General features: G+C 39.6%; 1 pseudogene; it reads left to right on the top strand.

The window, feature by feature from the left end:
• Window positions 1-11,212: 11,212 nt before the first annotated feature.
• On the top strand, window positions 11,213-13,411 carry LOC132010538 (large ribosomal subunit protein eL33-like; annotated as a pseudogene).
• Window positions 13,412-21,117: the final 7,706 nt, after the last annotated feature.

The following is a 21,117-nucleotide window of genomic DNA, read 5'->3' as shown; positions in this document are numbered from 1 at the left end:
GCTGGTCACCTACCTTCTACCTCTTTATTCTTTTTCAGCCTAAGCAATGCATTTCCTAAAATGTTTGTGGTAGAACGAGGTATCTATTCTACATGACCCCCTCTCTGGCAGACACTCCACTTTGTCAATGTCACTCTTAAAATGCATCATCTGTAACCAAAGAGATAATCAACGTTGAATTTAGTGGATCTGTCGATGTGTGTTCAATTTTTCACCAACTGCACCACATCATTGGCATAGAACTGCACATGTGATCCGTGAAAATCACTGTCAAGTCGGTTCCCCACTCCCACCCTGGATTTGGCAATTTGTTTCTGGAGCTTAGGGCAGTTTACTTTTTAATTTATTCTATTTTAACTTTTTGGCTTGGGCCCAGTCAGTGTTCCTGTATAGGTGATGTGAATTGTGAGCTTGTGGTCCAACTTACTGGTGATCCCACCCCTCTGTGTGGCTTCTGAACATTAGGTAAATGCATCTTCTGTGTCCTCATCCAAATTGTTAATTAAAGTGTTTAAGAACCTTGAGGATCTGTCAGTCCATAATTTATAGTTTTCCTCTCCAGCTACGTAGGAATGCATCGAATTCTGTTTGGGCCCTCAGGGATAAACCCTAGAGGCTTTGAGCACATGCTCATGAAAAATTGGGATCCTGTAGGGGTTAAAGCCTTTCCCAGAAAGCCCAGGGTGTCATCAGGTTAGCTCCACTCTGAATGAGCACAGATAATTGAGGCATTGACCCTGTAATTATGTTGGCGGTATACTCCCAGCAAAGGCCTAATCTTCAGTTGACTCCCTTTGCCACTCTGAGGTCCCTCAGTCACCTCCTCTCACCTTCAACTATTTATCAAACTTCAAGACTTTATTCCGTCATAAAGACGGAATCAGAATACATCCTGATCAGAATACAGATCGTGTCCGTCACCCTAGAAAGGTCTTCTTCCTTATCCCTCACATGTCCTATAGCTCTAACACTCTAATAGACCTTAGACCCTATGCAAATATATTGGGGGGGGGAGAAGAAATATCCTATAAAAATAAAATGAGACAGATATACATGATTTACAAATACCTACAGTTTAAAATTCCCTATCCCCCTCCATGAGAAGTAACCAAGTGTTAACAATACTGTTTTCCCACATTTCCATTGTATAATCTTCTTTAAATAGTTCAATATGTCATACCAATTAAATAATTTATTCTGTGTTCTAACTTGCAGTATTTTTCAAATATGTACATCAAATTGAATTGAAATGGAGACCATCTCCCTGGTTGGTCATGAATGTCATTAGGTACGTAAGGACCTTCATGGTAATTGATTGGCAGAACTGACTCATGAGGTCTTTAGCTGGGACAGGTGCACACAGGTGCATGAGTGGGTGCTGGCCTGCCTCCACCACTGATTTGGGCTGGCTGCTGTTTATGGAGACCTACAATGGCAAGAGCGTCACTGACTTCTGTCGCTGACACACCTGCAGGTGTCTGTGGAATGTGAGCGATTGGTGCCAACTGGTCTGCAGATAATGAAGGCAGGAGATGAACTGGACTGGCCCATTCATCGTGGGTGGACAGAAGTCAACTCTTGGTAATTCCACTTGATAAAGAGTGTGTCCCACTTCTTAGTACAACAGTGAATTTAGGAAAATCTTGAGAAGTTCTCTAAGCCTGATAGCAAATTATGTTTTAGCTATCCTGTGTAGGCTCAGCTTTGGTGTTTTTGCCCAGCTATGGTTATGAGATACTCAGATCACTAGGTAGCAGAAAAGAAAGATTAGAAACAACAGTAATAACCATCACCATCATGATAATAATAGTAACGATTTACTGACTGTTCATCATGCTGAAAACTTCACTGAGGAGCTTATGTAGATTAATTCCCATAGTAGAACCATTTATAGATGAAGTAATTGGAGTCAGACAGGTTAAGTAACTTGCCTAATAGGTTAAAAGAAGAATTTGTACTAGGTATGCCAGTGTCCAGGAAGAGATCAGATGGCAAACTTAAGTTGAGCAATTAGAAGTGAGTATAATAAAAGTGTGGACAGGACTCAGGGAAACCATGAGGACTCCTAATATGGGGGCATTGTACTCCTATGCTATTAGGATAGAGAAGTAACCTGGGGACAGTGAGGCTATGTGAAGAGGGCTCTTCGGAGTTGTGGTCTTTGGTTGAGAGCCACAGACAGTTATGGGGACATCCATGGATACTTGGAGAACAGGTGCTCTGGCTTCATAATATTTGCCTGCCTCTAGTCTATTGGGCTCTTCACTGATAAACCCAATGGAAGCAAGAGAGTGGGGGACCCTGTTGATATAGTCAATTATATGCCCAGAAAATATCTTCTCTCAGTCTGTGCATTGTTTTTTTTTTTCACTTTATGTCTACTGACTTTTGTTCTACATATGTTTTACATTTTTAAAAAATATTTTATTTATTGGGTGCCTGGGTGGCTCAGCTGGTTAAGAATCTGCCTTCAGCTCAGGTCATGATCCCAGGTTCTGGGATTGAGCTCCATGTCAGACTGCCCACTCAGTGTAATCAGATAAATAAATAAAATCTTTAAGAAAAAAAGATTTTATTTACTTATTCCTTAGAAAGAGAGAGAGAGAGAGAGAGCAAGCATGCACAAGCAGAGGGAGCAGCAGGCAGAGAGAGGAGAAGCAGGTTTTTTGCTGAGCAGGGAGAACAATGCAGGACTTGGTCCCAGAACCCTGGGATCATGACCTGAGCTGAAGGCAGATGATTGACCCACTGAGCCACCCAGGCATCCCATGTTTTACATTTTAATGTAATCAAAATTTTCTAGGGCACCTGGGTGGCTCAGTGGGTTAAGCATCTGCCTTCAGCTCAGATCATGATCTCAGGGTCCTGGGATTGAGCCCCACATCGGGCTCTCTGCTCAACAGGGAGTCTGACTCCCCCTCCCGCCCAGACGCCTTCTGCTCGGCCTACTTGTGATCTGTCTCTCTGCGTCAAATAAATAAAGTCTTTAAAGTGTCTTTAAAGTGCTCCTTGCTCTATTTGTCTGGGTCAATACTTGGCACTCATTATTTCAGAGTTTCTAGCTTCATATTAAGTCACATTATCCAGAAACATGAGTCTCCTTCTCCCTCCTCAGTTTTTTCTTAGCTCTACTTCTCTATTCCTATTCCTTTGAGGATGAACTTGACAAGTTCCATGAAGAAAGACTGCTGGGGTTTTGTTTAAATTGCTCTGCTTTTATTAATTTGGAGAAAACTGACTTTTTAAAGATCTTAAGAAGGGCGACTGTGGTAAACAGGACCATGTGCTCAGGTTTCCTTCCATGTCCTTCATTATAGTTTGAGTGTCTTCCCTAGACCTTGCACTGTTTTTGTTAGATGTTTTTTTTCTAGTTAGGAGCTGGTGGTTTTATTTTGTATTAATACTGAAATCTTGTTTTCTATTACATTTTTATTAATTGGTTCTGTCTAAATACTTTGGCTTTTTGTCTGTATTTAGCAACCTGTTAAACTGTCACATTTTTTGTAATAGTTTAAAAAAAAATCTCTTAGTTGTACCATGTTGTGGTAGGCAAAACTCTAAGAACTCCCCCAAGACTTTTATTATCTGATGTACATAACCCCATCTAATCCCCACACTCCCCTGAGTGTGGGCAGGACCTGAGAATTGATAGAATGGTCACTCCCTTGGTTGGGTTATTTTGTTTGAAAAAGGTGATCTGATAGTCACTCCCATTATTACGATATATCACATAAGACTCAGACATAGTCCACAGAAAGGAGAGTTTCTCCTGGTGGCTTTGAATAAGTATTCTGTCACAGTAGGAAGCATGTGGAAAGAGAATGTGGCCAGCTTCAGGGGGTTGAGAGCAGCTCTCAGATGGTAGCTGTCAAGGAAAGAGCAGCCTCAGTCCTACAATCACAAGGAACTGACTCCTGCCAACAACCATGTGATCTTGAAAAAGGACCCTACAGTCCAGCAGAGAACAGCATCAGAGCCCCACTTTGGTTTCTGCCTCCTTCCATCCTGAGCAGAAAACAAGAGTTCTGACTGATAGAACTGTAAGATGATAAATGTGTGCTGTTTGAAGCTGCTAAATTTGTGGTAATTTCTTATCTAGAAACAGAAGACAAATACATACATTAACAATATATTGTCTACAGTTAATGGAAAGGCTGTTTCTTCTTTTCCATTCCTTATACATTTTATATTCACCTCTGGTCTTCTTGTGCTGATTAAAACCTTGAGTGAAATAGAAGTGATAATATTGGAAAATCCTTGAATTTTTCTTGATTGTGAGGAAATGCTTCTAATATTTCATTCTTAAGTATAATGTTTGCTGTAATTTTTTGGAGGGCATCTTTTGTAGGGTCATGAGTTTCCTAATGACCTTTGCTACTTTGCTAAAAGTTTTTTTGATCATTAATGGACTTCAAAGTTGTCAAATGAGTTTCTCCAGATCTATTCAAATAATTATATGTTTTCTCTTTTTAAATTATTTATTTTTTCTTTATTAGTCTGTGTTTTGTATTGATAGATTTTCTCTAGTTAAACCTTTGCTTCATCCTGGGAATAAGCTGCATGCGTGTGTGTGTGTGTGTGTGTGTGTGTGTGTGTGTGTGTGTGTATTTGAGTTTCAATACATTGCTGGATTTAGTTTGTTAATGTTTTATTTAAATTTTTGTTACCTCTCTTCAAAAGTTTGATAAAACAATTGTGAAACCATCAAATACTGTTGCTTTAAAAAAATTTTTTAAGATTTTATTTATTTGACATAGAGAGAGAGAGAGATCACAAGTAGGCAGAGAGGGAGGCAGAGAGAGGGGGAAGCAGGCTCTCTGCTGAGCAGAGAGTCCAATGTGGGGCTTGATCCTAGGACCCTGAGATCATGACCTGAGCTGAAGGTAGAGGCTTAACCCACTGAGCCACACAGGTGCCCCTTTTTAAATTTTAAATAGACCATTATTTTTAAAAGAACAGTTTTAGGTCGACCGCAGACCTAAAGCGGAAAGATTTAGCTTCGATCCTGAGCAGAAAGAAGGGAAAGTTCCCTTATACTCCTTGTCTCTATCTGCAAACCCCCAGCACCCACTCACCAACTATCAACATTCCACATCAGAATGGTACATTGGTTGTAAGTGATGAACCTACATGAACACATCGTTATCACCCAAAGTCCCTAATTTACATTAGGATTCACTTGTGAGGTCCTACATTTCTTTATGGGTCGTGCCAAATGTATGATGACAAGTATGTACCATTTTAGTCTCACACAGAATAGTTTCACTGCTCTAAAAATCCTCCATGATCTGCCTCTTCAACACTTCCTATCCCTAGCCCCGGGCAATCATTGATATTTTTACTGTCTCCTTGGTTTTGCCCTTTCCAGAATGTCATATGTTTGGAATTATACAGTATGTAGCCCTTTCAGATTGGCTTCTTTCATTAATAATATGCATTTAACTTTTTTTCCATGTCTTTTCATGTCTGGATGCACCATTTTATTTATCCATTTGCCTATCAAGTTTTAATAATTGCTTCCAAGTTTAGGTAATAATAAATAAAGCTACTATAAACATCCATGAATATATTTTTGTGTAGCTAAGGGTTTTCAGCTCCTTTGGGTGAATACCAAGGAGCATGACTGATGGATCATATTAGTATGTTTATAGCTTTGTAAGTAACCACCAAACTAACATCCAACATAGCTATTTTGAAGGATTGTTGTTTTCATGGGTTTTTTAAATTTTTATTTTTTTAAGATTTTATTTATTTATGTGTGTGTGTGTGTGTGTGTGTGTGTGTGAGAGAGAGAGAGAGAGAGAGAGAGAGAGCAAGAGCGCGTGCGTGTACAAGCAGGGGGAGCAGCAGGCAGAGGGAGAAGCAGGCTCCCAACTGAGCAAGGAGCCTGATGTAGGACTTGATCCCAGGACCCCAGGATCATGACCTGAGCCAAAGGCAGACACTTCACCAACTGAGCCACCCAGGAATCCCTGATTTTTTAAAAAATTACTGACTCAACTTTTTTTAAAAATTTATTTTTTATTTTCAGCATAACAGTATTCATTATTTTTGCACCACACCCAATGCTCCTATGCAATCCGTGCCCTCTATAATACCCACCACCTGGTACCCTGACCTCCCACCCCCCACCCCTTCAAAACCCTCAGATTGTTTTTCATAGTCCATAGTCTCTCAACTTTTTTTTTCTTTAAATGCGTACAGATCTTTTCAGGTTTTTTATTCTCCTTGAGTTGTTAGGTTTTTTGTATTTTTCCAGAAAGTTGTCCATTACATCTAATTATTTAATGTCATATCATTCATAGTGTTCTTTCACGAAATTAAAAAAAATTCTAGCCAGAGGAGTCCAATGTGGTGGAAGAGTAGGAGACCTTAGTTTTGTCTGGTCTTAGGAATTCAGCTAGATAGCTATAAAATCACTTTGAACACTTGTGAACTCAACCAGAGATCTAAGAAAAGAGTTGCTGCAATTCTACAAATAGAAAAGCAACCACTTCCTGCAAGAATGACAAGACAGAAAAACTCACCTCAAAAAAGAGAACAAGAGGCAGTACTGACTGCCAGAGACCTAAACAACGTGGATATAATGGAGATGTTAGAACTAGAGTTCATAATAATGATTATAAAGATACTAGCTGGCTTCTTCCACAGTTTGGCTATTGTGGACATTGCTGCTATGAACTTTGAGGTACATGTGCTCCTTCAGATCTCTACATTTATATCTTTGGGGTAAATACCTAGTAGTGCAATTGCTGGGTCATAGGGTAGCTGTATTTTTAACTTCTTGAGGAACTTCCTTACTATTTTCCAGAGTGGCTGTACCAGCTTGCATTCTCACCAACAGTGTAAGAGGGTTCCCCTTTCTCTGCATTCTTGCCAACATTTGTTGTTTCCTGTCTTATTAATTTTAGCTATTCTGACTAGTGTGAGGTGGTATCTCATTGTGGTTTTGATTTGTATTTCCCTGATGCTATGTGTTGTGGAGCATTTTTTCATATGTCCATTGGCCATTTGTAGGTCTTCTTTGGAAAAATGTCTGTTCATGTCTTTTGCTCATTTCTTAACAGGATTATTTGTTTTTAGGGTATTGAGTTTGAGAAGTAATTTATAGATCTTGGATGCTAGCCCTTTATCTGTAATGCCATTTGCAAATATCTTCTCCCATTCTGTAGGTTGCCTTTTAGTTTTGTTGACTGTTTTCCTTTGCTCTGCAAAAGCTTTATATCTTGATGAAGTCCTACTAGTTCATTTTTGCCTTAGTTTCCCTTGCCTTTGGAGATGTGTCTAGCAAGAAGTTGCTGAGGCTGACATCGAAGAGGTAGCTGCCTGTGTTATCCTCTAGGATTTTGGTGGATTCCTGTCTCACATTTAGGTCTTTCATCCATTTTGAGTTTATCTTTGTGTGGGATAAGAAAATGGCCCAGTTTCTTCTATATGTGGCTGTCAAATTTTCCCAGCACCATTTCCCCAGCACCAAACCTTTTATTTTTAAATTTAGAGTTCAGCAAGATTTCAATTCTCACTTACTGTAGCTCTGCTGGCTTGCACTGTTCAGAGAATTCCTTTTGTTGTGCTTTACTCTTTATGCTGACCTTGACCTTGAAATAGAAGGTAATTTGATTGTCTTCAAAGGATAGTTCTTGAAGGTATAAAAATAAAGGAGTTTTTCTTCCTTTGGTCATTACCAACATGTCCAGAATGGACAAGACATACTTAAATCACCCTATAATCACATGACAGAAGATGGAGGAGGAAAGGCAAGTCCTAAGCTACAAGGGAGGACTGATTCACAGAGTAAATTAACAAATGACCAGAACTGTAGCTTTTGTTTCACAAAGTACTGTGTAGTGGAGAGAATATGAGCTTTGGGATTAGACCAGGTTTGAAATGGCATGTGCTGCTAACTTATTTTGTCATCCTGGACACATTACATATGTTCTCGCAACCTCAGCTGCTTTGCAAAAACAAAGAGTAGAAAAGAATAAAATAAGTTTTAATGGTGAATGAAATCTCATACTCTAAGAAAAGTAGGTTTTAATAGTAGGATATGCTCAACTGGAGCATTATTGTGACTACAAGTCTTTAAGTCACTTCTGCTAATGCTGGAGAATAGTAGTAGGGGTACTTTTCCCAATATTCTTTTGCACAACTCCTCTTCCAGAATTGGTCTCCCTGGGGGTAATTGATTCCATGTGTTGGCCTGCCAAATCCTCAGGACTGATCTGGAGCAAAACAAGAATGATTTCCAGGACTTGAGGAGCTGTGCTGAAAGAACACAGAGGTTGATCTTAGAGGGGTTCCTGTCTGCCTTTGGCAGTATGGATATCACAGAGAAAATGGTGATTACAGTTCATTAGAATTGTTGAATTTGTAAAGTTAGATATGTAAAAGAGAAAAGTTAATGTAGAGTGAACAAAAGACAGTTATAGTAGAAGAGTGAAGATAATCATGCATGTTTAATTTTGTGTTGATAGTAATAAGTAGGAGAACAGTAATCACATGTGAGCTTTCTGTTTCACGTCTTGGCTGCATTTCCTTACCAATACTGGATATGGATGTGTGCTTGTTACTGACGGTGAGGAGAGAGGGTAAAGAGTACCACTGGATTCAGCTCTAACTGATGGGGTGGGGGGGCTCTGTGTGTTGGTGGGAGTGGACTTCAAAGTTCCTGAAAGGCAGTGGTGGCAGCAGGGGTGCTTGGGAGCCTTGCACATACCATGTTGTGCACCTTGGTAACACCACTTTCTTCTTGTTCTCCCAGGGGCTTGAGAGTGATGGTGTGCTCCTGCTGCTGCTGCCAATCTCTGTGTTAAATTTCTGATGTCTGAAATATCCTGAGTGGGTTTGGTCTTCCCAGCTGGATACCAAGTGATATTGCCATTATTATTATTTTTCTTTTTTTGGCCTGGAATATTGTATAGTACTTGGAAGGAACTGAAATGAGCAATACTGCATTTTGTACAAAGTTGAAGTTGAAAAGGCATAAGAAGTATAGAAATACTTAGGAAATAAGTTGGGTTGATATTTTAAAATAGTTTTAAGTGTTTGGTTGTCATCATTTGTGTCTGAACTCTTCAGAAATTAGTTATGCTAGAATTTCATTATAGCTTAAATAATTTTAGGTAATTTAAATAAATAATCAATGCTCAAATGTATGAGAAAATTTGATTTTCAAAGTTTTATTAAACTTGTAGGCTTTAATACATTGAGCATTAAATAAAATAAAAATAACAAGTGTTCTTTCTATGGAGATTTCTTAAATATAATGAATGTGATCGCCTCTTTTTGTGTGTGGGGATGTTAGAGGTATTTATGAGTATTAAATGAATTATGGCTTAAGAGCAGGATATAAGCTTTCTCTTTAAACAAATACTCAAGGGGTGCCTGGGTGACTCAGTTGTTAAGCAGCTGCCTTCAGCTCAGGTCATGATCCCTGCATCAGGCTCCCTGCTCAATGGGAGGCCTGCTTCTCCATCTCCCACTCCCCCTGCTTGTGTTCTCTCTCTCTCTCTCTCTCTCTCACTGTCTCTCTCAGTCTGTGATGATTTTCTTTCTTCTGAAAGATGGAGAGGCACAAACTGAAGTAATCAATATGCTCTTAAATTCCAGAGAATAGGGTGTGAATAAACCTTTACCGTATTTGGGATTAAAGTTTGTATGCTGATTATACCTTGTGCTGGAATGGTGGGGAGTGAACCCAAATATTACATTTATAAGGGATGGGGCAGCACTCTGCCATTTGTTCAAGCACCAAACATTTATTAAGAGTCTATGATGTACCTCTGCCAGGCATTAGGAAAAAACATGGTAAGCAAAACATACATGGGCCTTGCCCTTATGGAGATGACAGCTTAAGTGGAGGATAAAGACGTTAATCACATAATCACATGCATGAGTGTATAATCACATATGTGATACATTCTTGAGGAAAAGGTACTTGGTCTGGAAGAGGTAAAGTAGTTTGGAGCAGGAAGTTTATTGAGGAATAGACTTTTAAGTTGAGATCTCAAGTACTAGCGTGAGCCAAGAGCCAAGGCAAAGTGTGGGTGGGGTGGGAGGCAGGGAAGAGCCTGGACAGAGCTCTGTGGCATCAAAGTGCTCTCACGGATAGCTTGAGGAGCTTGCAGAAGACCAGTGTGCAGGAGCAAAAAGTGGAAGATGATGGTGAAGTGGGCAGGAGTCGATGCCAAATCCTGAAGACCATATTAGGATTTTGTCTTTGTTCTAAGGTTGACAGGAGGTCTGAATGTTTAAGCAGAGGTATGACATAATCAGACTCGGTGGGCAAGGAGTCACTCTAGCTTCCTTGCTGTGCTCATAGGGAAACTGGCACAGTGAGGTGTCAGTGAGGAGGGTGTGACTATAACATGTGGCGCTCAGTATTGGTTTCTTCATCCCCCCAGTGTGTCCATTAGTGAAGGACATCAGGTTACATCATAATTGTAACAATAACCTTTCTCAGGCACCCAGTGCCCGGGGCCCATGGTAGGACTTTGAGGGGCTTCCAAGGGTTCAAAAGCACCCCAGGAGTGCTAAATATTGTTATTAATGACTCAAGGGGCAGGAGCCCTCCTAAATCATAACTCCCATGTCCTGCTGTACCCTGTGTACTCTTTGTCCTGTTTGAGTTCTTGCCAATCCTAAGTCCACTTTGCCTAAGAAAACGATCCCACAAAACTCAAGGGGGCATGGCTTATGGCCATGCCTTGAGCAATCTTAATACTTTAGGAAAATCATTTCTCTTTTTTTCTTTACTGACCCACAGAATTTTTACTTACATAATTTCAGGATTAATTATGAATTTTGAGGCAATGTCAGTGTGAAATGATGTGCTCTTTCAAACCATAATCTGGAGAACAAAGTTATTTTTCTCTGGTGATTACTAATGGAACTATTGCTTTTTTGTAATGTTAATTTTTACCACAAGATAAATAGTAACAACAAAACAATGCAATATCAACCTTCTACAAATTAAAGTTAGTTTTATTTTATTTTATTTTTTTAAGATACTGAGTAAGATTTAGGGCTACACTATATCTTAGATTCGGCAATTAACACAGTTTATTTAGGGACAAACTGTATTGAAAAAGTACTTTGTTCTTCTCTAATTAGTGAGAGATTCTTATGCTATCAGAAGAGATCAAATCTACTCTGTCCATTATCCTGGAGCCTGTGAAAGCCCGCTGGGAATAGGACTTGTAAAGTGGTAACTATGTCAGGGAGCTTGTGGTCCAGGACTATTTTTCCTGGCAGTGTCGCCAGAACAAGAGAGAGCACACAACTCTCTTTAAAATTGAAGGTGTTTGCTTATGCCTAACATTCAACTAAATTCTACTTGGGTGAGAGATGTGCTTATGAGCATAAAGCAAAACACAGTGACGCCTGCTGGCAAACCAAACAGAACCAGAAGGATCTGGATCGGAAGAATAAACATTGTTAAAATGTCTATACTGCCTAGAGCAATCTATACTTTTAAAGCCATTCCAATCAAAATTCCACCGGTATTCTTCAAAGAGCTGGAGCAAATAATCCAAAAATTTGTATGGAATCAAAAGAGACCCCGAATCACTAAGGAAATGTTGAAAAACAAAAATAAAACAGGGGGCATCACGTTACCTGATTTCAAGCTTTACTACAAAGCTGTGATCACCAAGACATGATACTGGCATAAAAACAGACACATAGACCAGTGGAACAGAGTAGAGAGCCCAGATATGGACCTGAAACTCTATGGTCAAATAATCTTCGACAAAACAGGAAAAAATATACAGTGGAAAAAAGACAGTCTCTTCAATAAATGGTGCTGGGAAAACTGGGCAGCTATATGTAGAAGAATGAAACTCGACCATTCTCTTACACCATACACAAAGATAAACTCAAAATGGATAAAAGACCTTAATGTGAGACAGGAATCCATCAGAATCCTAGAGGAGAACATAGGCAGTAATCTCTTTGATATCAGCCACAGCAACTTCTTTTAAGATATGTCTCCAAAGGCAAAGGAAACAAAAGCGAAAATAAACTTTTGGGACTTCATCAAAACCAAAAGCTTCTGCACAGCAAAGGAAATAGTCAAAAAAACAAAGAGGCAACCCACAGAATGGGAGAAGATATTTGCAAATGACAGTACAGGCAAAAGGTTGATATCCAGGATCTATAAAGAACTCCTCAAACTCAACACACACAAAACAGACAATCATATCAAAAAATGAGTAGAAGACAGGGTGCCTGGGTGGCTCAGTGGGTTAAGCCGCTGCCTTCGGCTCAGGTCATGATCTCAGGGTCCTGGGATCAAGTCCCGCATCGGGCGCTCTGCTCAGCAGGGAGCCTGCTTCCTTCTCTCTCTCTCTCTGCCTGCCTCTATGCCTACTTGTGATCTTTGTCAAGTAAATAAATAAAAATCTTTTAAAAAAAATGAGTAGAAGATATGAACAGAGACTTCTCCAATGAAGACATACAAATGGCTATCAGACACATGAAAAAATGTTCATCATCCCTAGCCATCAGGGAGATTCGAATTAAAACCACATTGAGGTACCACCTTACACCAGTTAGAATGGCCAAAATTAGCAAGACAGGAAACAACATATGTTGGAGTGGATGTGGAGAAAGGGGAACCCTCTTACACTGTTGGTGGGAATGCAAGTTGGTATAGCCTCTTTGGAGAACAGTGTGGAGATTCCTCAAGAAATTAAAAATAGAACTTCCCTATGACCCTGCCATTGCACTACTGGGTATTTACCCCAAAGATAGAGATGTAGTGAAAAGAAGGGACATCTGTACCCCAATGTTTATAGCAGCAATGGCCACGGTTGCCAAACTGTGGAAAGAACCAAGATGCCCTTCAACGGACAAATGGATAAGGAAGATGTGGTCCATATACACTATGGAGTATTATGCCTCCATCAGAAAAAACGAATACCCAACTTTTGTAGCAACATGGACGGGACTGGAAGAGATTATGCTGAGTGAAATAAGTCAAGCAGAGACAATCAATTATCATATGGTTTCACTTATTTGTGGAGCATAACAAACAGCATGGAGGACATGGGGAGATAGAGGGGAGAAGGGAGTTGCGGGAAATTGGAAGGGGAGGTGAACCATGAGAGACTATGGACTCTGAAAAACAATCTGAGGGTTTTAAAGGGGCAGGGGGTGGGAGGTCGGGGTACCAGGTGGTGGGTATTATAGAGGGCACGGATTGCATGGAGCACTGGGTGTGGTGAAAAAATAATGAATACTGTTACGCTGAAAATAAATAAAAAATAAATTAAACAAAAAAAAGGATCTGGAGAAAGACTACTCATGCCATAGAAATAGTGGCATGGTTCTTGCCAAACCATGAAGCAGTCTTCCTGCGAAGGCCACTGCACAGAGAATCCTTGCAATGTTGTACCTCTCAAGGATTTAAATTTACCAAAAAGTAAATAAAATTGTGCGTTGGTTCTCTTGAAAAAACAAAAGATGTCAAATTTTGATGTGTAGGGAGGGATAAACAATGGACTACGGAGCTTTAAGGTAAGGGCAACACATGAGCGTCCTTCTTTCTGACCTGCCCTTTATAGCACAAAGGCAGTCTGTTTGGAATGTCCTTCCACTTGCCCATGCTCTACTTCCCCAGCAGATCACTGGTAGGTTGCTCTGCTCTCCCCAGGGGGGCCTTTGTAGGAGCTCGGGGGGTGTCCTCTCTAAGGTGATGATCCATACAGAGGTAAGACCCATTCTTGGAGAGAAAACTAATTAGATGAAAATGTTGAGCAGCTTGAGGTCAGGACAGTGAGAATAGGTAATGAATTTTATGAGGAATCATTAATAGAGTTGCCATCTGCAAGCTGGAGACCCAGGGGAGCTCGTAGTGTAGATCTAGTCCAAGTGTCCACGTAGACCGATGTTCAGCTGGAAAAGAGCCAGACGGTTTAATAAGCCCGTTTAGTATGATGTGCTGCTGCAAGCCCTACTGATAGCATGAGCTGAGGTAACAGACCTTGGTCTGGTCAGCTCTGTAGTCAGTTTTGGGTAGACACATTTAAACTAGAATATGCAAAAAACACACTCATTATGATGGCTACTATTTAAAAAAAGAAAAGATAAGATAAGAAAGAAAAAAAAAAGGTCTGGAAAGGATGTGGAGAAATTGGAACTCCTTTGGTGGGAATGTAAAATGATAAGCAGCTGTGGAAAACAGTAGAGAGGTTCCTCAAGAACCTTAAAAAGATAAAATTGCCATATAACTCAGTAATTTCACTTTGCATATAGACCCCAAATAATCAAAAGCAGAGGACTGAGAGATATTTGTGCACCCATGCTCATAGCAGCATTATTTCTAATAGCTAAAACACAGAAACAACCAAAGTGTCCACCCATGGATGAATGGATAAACAAACTATGGTGTATACATGCAGTGAAATACTGTTCAGTCTTGAAATGGAAGGAAATTCTGAAATATGCTACAACATGGACGAACCCATAAGTAAAATAAGCCAGTACAAAAAGACAAATATTGCAGGATTTCACTTATATAACGTACTTAAGAGTGTCAAAATCATAAAGCTAGAAAGTATAATGGTGGTTGGCAGGGACTAGGGGAAGGAGAAACAGGGAGTTATTGTTTAATGAATATAGAGTTTCAGTTTTTTTTCCTCCAAGATTTTATTTATTTATTTGACAGACAGAAATCACAAGCAGGCAGAGAGGCAGGTAGAGAGAGAGAGAGGAGGAAGCAGGCTCCCTGCTGAGCAGAGAGCCCGGATGTGGGGCTCGATCCCCGGACCCCGGGATCATGACCTGAACTGAGGGCAGATGCTTTAACCCACTGAGTCACCTAGGCACCCCAAGTTTCAGTTTCACAAGATGAAAAGAGTTATGGGGATGGAGGATGGTGATAACTGCACAACAATGTGAAATTTAATACCACTGAGCTGTACACTTAAAAATGGAGTGTAACACCTGGGTGGCTCAGTCAATTAAGTGGCTCTTTCTTGATTTTGGCTCAGGTCATGATGTCTGTGTCCTGGGATTGAGGCCCTCATCCAGCTTTGCACTCATCGGGGGGGGGGGGGGGAGTCCACTTGAGGATTCTCTCCCTCCCTCTGATTTGCCTCCCCCCTCTTTCTCTAAAATCAATTTAAAGGCTCCTGGGTAGCTCAGGGGGTTAAGCATCTGCCTTTGGCTCAGGTCATGATCCCAGAGTTCTGGGATCAAATCCTGCATTGGGTTCCTTGCTCAATGGGGACTGTGCTTCTTCCTCTCCTGCTCCCCCTGCTTGTGCTCTCTCTGTCAAATAAATAAATACAATCTTTAAAAAATAAAATAAACTTAAATATAAATTTAAAAAAATGGTTGAGATGGTAAAATTTATGTTATGTGTATTTGTATTTCAACCAAAAAAATATAGACATGGCTATGTCTTAAAAATGAAAAGGAAGCTTCAATAGGTCAAGATGGCAAAGGAGCAATGGAGCACAAAATCAGGACTTCTAAAAGTCTGCTCCACTGAGGGACATCGCTCCAGAGCTAAACTGGGGTGAAATCCACATGGGGTCAGTGTGGCCCCAGGTCCCATGGGGTCACAGAAGGATTGGGGGTGTCTGAGCGTTAGAGTAGGGAAGCTGGCTACAAAGACAGAGCTGATGTGAACTCTCAGCTCGCGGTTACCTTGAAGCAGTCGCAGGCTGGATGATTTCAGAGTGCAGCCAGAGGCCAGGGACACGGGAGTGATTGAGCGCTTGTCTCTGAAAGCGCACTGAGAAGTGGGGCCCCAAGCTTTCGGCTCCTCCAGGCCAGAGACTAGGAGGCCGCCATTTTCATTCCCGTCCTCCAGAACTCTATGGAAAGCGTTCAGGGAACAAAAGCTCTCAAAAGCAAACCCAAGCAATTACTTAGCCCAGACCCTGGTAAGGGCAGTGCAATTCCGCCTGGGGCAAAGACACTTGAGAATCATTACAACAGGCCCCTCCCCCAGAAGATCTACAAGAAATCCAGCCAAGACCAAGTTTACGTACCAGGGAGAACAGCAGAATCCCAGAGAAGGAGAAAGCAAAGCATGGAATTCATGGCTTTCTCCCCATGATTCCTTAGTCTTGCAGTTAATTAATTTTTTTTAATTTAATTTTTTTTCTTCTTTCAATTTTTTTTAACTTTTACCCTTTCCTCTTTTAACATTTTTTAACCAGTTTATCTTAACAATACCTTTCATAAAAAAATAATAACCTTTTCTGAACCTTATTATTATAGTCATATTTTATCCTTCATTGTATCTAACTTTATTTTTTGTATACACATAGGGTTTTTTCTTCTAAAAAATATGGGGTACAACTTCTTCTAATAGATCAAAATATGCCCTAAATCTAGCTCCAGGCTTGTTCTAGTCTCCAGCCTGAGCAAAATCTCTCCACTTTCTTTTTCTTTATTCTCCCAACCAACTTACTTTATCAACTCCTTTTTTAGAAATTAAAAAAAATTTTTTTCATCTTTATAGGCATATTCCATCCATTCATTGTGTTTACCCTTATATGTTTTTCTTTCATTAAAATTTTGGGAGGGAGTTTCTTCTAAGGGACCAAAATACTCCCAAAATTAAGTGGGTGACCCTGTTCTAGTCACCAGTCTAATATATATATTTTTTCTTTTTTATATTTTTAAAAAAATGTTTTATTTTTCTTTTTTTCTGAAATTCTTTTTATCCCCTTTCTCCCCACCATGATTTGGGGTCTCTTCTGATTTGGCTAAAGTGCATTTTCCTGGGGTCTTTGCCACCCTTTTAGTACTTTATTTGTTCCTTCATATATTCTTATCTGGACAAAATGACAAGGCAGAAAAACTCACCACGAAGAAAAGAACAAGAGGCAATACCAAAGGCTAGGGACCTAATCAATATAGACATTGGTAATATGTCAGATCCAGAGTTCAGAATGACGATTCTCAAGGTTCTAGCCGGGCTCAAAAAAGGCATGGAAGATATTAGAGAAACCCTCCTGGGAGAGATAAAAGTTCTTTCTGGAGAAATAAAAGAACTAAAATCTAACCAAGCTGAAATAAAAAAAGCTATTAATGAGGTGCAATAAAAAATGGAGGCTCTTACTGCTAGGACAAATGAGGCAGAAGAAAGAATTAGTGATATAGAAGACAAAACACAGAGAATAAGGAAGCTGAGCAAAAGAGAGACAAACAAATACTGGACCATGAGGGGAGAGTTCGAGAGATAAGTGACACCATAAGACGAAACAACATGAGAATAATTGGGATTCCAGAAGAAGAAGAAAGAGAGAGTGGAGCAGAAGGTATACTGGAGAGAATTATTGTAGAGAATTTCCCTAATATGGCAAAGGGAACAAGCATCAAAATCCAGGAGGTGCAGAGAACCCCCCTCAAAATCAATAAGAATAGGTCCACACCGTGTCACCTAATAGTAAAATTTACAAGTCTTAGTGACAAAGAGAAAATCCTGAAAGCAGCCCAGCAAAAGAAGTCTGTAACATACAATGGTAAAAATATTATATTGGCAGCAGACTTATCCACAGAGACCTGGCAGGCCAGAAAGAGCTGGCATGATATATTCAGAGCACTAAATGAGAAAAACATGAAGCCAAGAATACTATATCCAGCAAGGCTATCATTGAAAATAGGAGGAGAGATTAAAAGCTTCCAGGACAAACAAAAACTGAAAGAATTTGCAAACACCAAACCAGCTCTACAGGAAATATTGAAAGGGTTCCTCTAAGCAAAGAGAGAGCCTACAAGTGAGGGCGCCTGGGTGGCTCAGTGAGTTAGAGAGCCTACAAGTGGTAGATCAGAAAGGAACAGAGACAATATACAGTAACAGACACCTCACAGGCAATACGATGGCACTAAACTCATATCTCTCAATAGTTACCCTGAATGTGAACGGGCTAAATGCCCCAATCAAAAGACACAGGGTATCAGAATGGATAAAAAAACAAAACCCATCAATATGATGCCTACAAGAAACTCATTTTAGACCTGAAGACACCTCCAGATTTAAAGTGAGGGAATGGAAAACAATTTACCATGCTAATGGACATCAGAAGAAAGCTGGAGTGGCAATCCTTATATCAGATCAATTAGACTTTAAGCCAAAGACTATAACAAGAGATGAGGAAGGACACTATATCATACTCAAAGGGTCTGTACAACAAGAAGATCTAACCATTTTAAATATCTATGCCCCTAACATGGGAGCAAACAACTATATAAACCAATCAATAAAAAAAAAAAAAAGAAATACATCGACAATAATACAATAATAGTAGGGAACTTTAACACTCCCCTCACTGAAATGGATAGATCATCCAAGCAAAAGATCAACAAGGAAACAAAGGCCTTAGATGACACACTGGACCAGGTGGACATCCCAGATATATTCAGAACATTTCATCCCAAAGCAACAGAATACACATTCTTCTCTAGTGCACATGGAACATTCTGCAGAATAGATCACATCCTGGGTCACAAATCAGGTCTCAACCAGTATCAAAAGATTGTGATCATTCGCTGCATATTTTCAGAACACAATGCTCTGAAGCTAGAACTCAATCACAAGAGGAAAGTTGGAAAGAACCCAAATACATGGAGGCTAAACAGCATCCTTCTGAAGAATGAATGGGTCAACCAGGAAATTAAAGAAGAATTGAAAAAATTCATGGAAATAAATGATAATGAAAACACAACGGTTCAAAATCTGTGGTACACAACAAAGGTAGTCCTGCGAGGAAAATATATAGTGGTACAAGCCTTTCTCAAGAAATAAGAAAGATCTCAAATACACAACCTAACCCTACACCTATAGGACCTAGAGAAAGAACAACAAAGAAAGCCAGTAGGAGAAGAGAAATCATAAAGATCAGAGCAAAAATGAATGAAATAGAAACAAAAAAAAAAACAAAAAAGAACAAATCAATGAAACTAGGAGCTGGTTTTTTGAAAGAATTAATAAGATTGATAAACCCCTGGCCAGACTTATCAAAAAGAAAAGAGAAAGGACCCAAATAAATAAAATCATGAATGAAAGAGGAGAGATCACAACCAACACTAAAGAAATACAAACAATTATAAGAACACATTATGAACAACTCGATGGCAACAAATTTGACAATCTGGAAGAAATGGATGCATTCCTGGAGACACATAAACTACCACAACTGAACCAGGAAGAAATAGAAAACCTGAACAGAGCCTTAACCAGTAAGGAGATTGAAACAGTCATCAAAAATCTCCAAAAAAACAAAAGCCCAGGGCCAGATGGTTTCCCGGGGAATTCTACCAAACATTTAAAGGAGAACTAAGTCCTATTCTCCTAAAACTGTTCCAAAAAATAGAAATGGAAGGAAAACTTCCAAACTCATTTTAGGAGTCCAGCATCCCCTTGATCCCAAAACCAGACAAGGATTCCATCAAAAAAGAGAATTAGAGACCAATATCCTTGATGAACACAGGTGCAAAAATTCTCACCAAAATATTAGCCAATAGGATCCAACAGTACATTAAAAAGAGTATTCACCACGACCAAGTGGGATTATTCAGGGCTGCAAGTTTGGTTCAACATCCGCAAATCAATCAATCAATGTGATACAATACATTAATAAAAGAAAGAACAAGAACTATATGATACTTTCAATAGATGCTGAAAAACCATTTGACAAAGTACAGCATCCCTTCCTGATCAAAACTCTTCGAAGTGTAGGGATAGAGGGCACATACCTCAATATCATCAAAGCCATCTATGAATAATCCCCTGCAAATATCCTTCTCAATGGAGAAAAACTGAAAGCTTTTCCACTAAGGTCACGAACACGGCAGGGATGTCCATTATCACCACTGCCATTCAACATAGTACTAGAAGTCCTAGCCTCAGCAATCAGACAACAAGAAGAAATTAAAGGCATCCAAATGGGCAAAGGAGAAGTCAAACTAACACTTTTTGCAGATGATATGATACTATATGTGGAAAACCTAAAAGGCTCCACCCCAAAGCTGCTAGAACTTGTACAGGAATTCAGTAAAATGTCAGGATATAAAATCAATGCACAGAAATCAGTTGCATTTCTCTACACCAACAACAAGACAGAAGAAAAAGAAATTAAGGAGTCAATCCCATTTACAATTGCACCCAAAACCATAAGATACTTAGGAATAAACCTAACCAAAGAGGCAAAGAATCTATACTCAGAAAACTATAAAGTACTCATGAAAGAAATTGAGGAAGACACAAGGAAATGGAAAAATGTTCCATGCTCCTGGATTGGAAGAATAAATATTGTGAAAATGTCTATGCTACCTAAAGGAATATACACATTTAATGCAATCCCTATCAAAGTACCATCCATCTTTTTCAAAGAAATGGAACAAATAATCCTTAAATTTATATGGAACCACAAAAGACCTTGAATAGCCAAAGGAATATTGAAAAAGAAAGCCAAAGTTGGTGGCATCACAATTCCGGACTTCAAGCTCTATTACAAAGCTGTCATCATCAAGACAGTATGGTACTGGCACAAAAACAGACACATAGATCAATGGAACAGAATAGAGAGCCCAGAAATAGACCCTCAAATCTAAGGTCAACTAATCTTTGACAAAGCAGGAAAGAATGTCCAATGGAAAAAAGACAGCCTCTTCAATAAATGGTGTTGGGAAAATTGGACAGCCACATGCAGAAAAATGAAATTGGACTATTTCTTTACACCACACATGAAAATAGACTCAAAATGGATGAAGGACCTCAATGTGAGAAAGGAATCCATCAAAATCCTTGAGGAGAACACAGGCAGCAACCTCTTTGACCTCAGCCGCAGCAACTTCTTCCTCGGAACATTGCCAAAGGCAAGGGAAGCAAGGGCAAAAATGAACTATTGGGATTTCCACAAGATCAAAAGTTTTGCACAGCAAAGGAAACAGCTAACAAAACCAAAAGACAACTGACAGAATGGGAGAAGATATTTGCAAACGACATATCAGATAAAGGGCTAGTATCCAAAATCTATAAAGAAGCTTAGCAAACTCAACACCCAAAGAACAAATAATCCAATCAAGAAATGGGCAGAGGACATGAACAGACATTTCTGCAAAGAAGACATCCAGATGGCCAACAGACACATGAAA

The sequence above is a fragment of the Mustela nigripes genome, chromosome 2 (assembly GCF_022355385.1).
Source record: "Mustela nigripes isolate SB6536 chromosome 2, MUSNIG.SB6536, whole genome shotgun sequence".
NCBI lineage: Eukaryota > Metazoa > Chordata > Mammalia > Carnivora > Mustelidae > Mustela > Mustela nigripes.
This window is presented reverse-complemented; position numbering and strand designations above follow the sequence as displayed.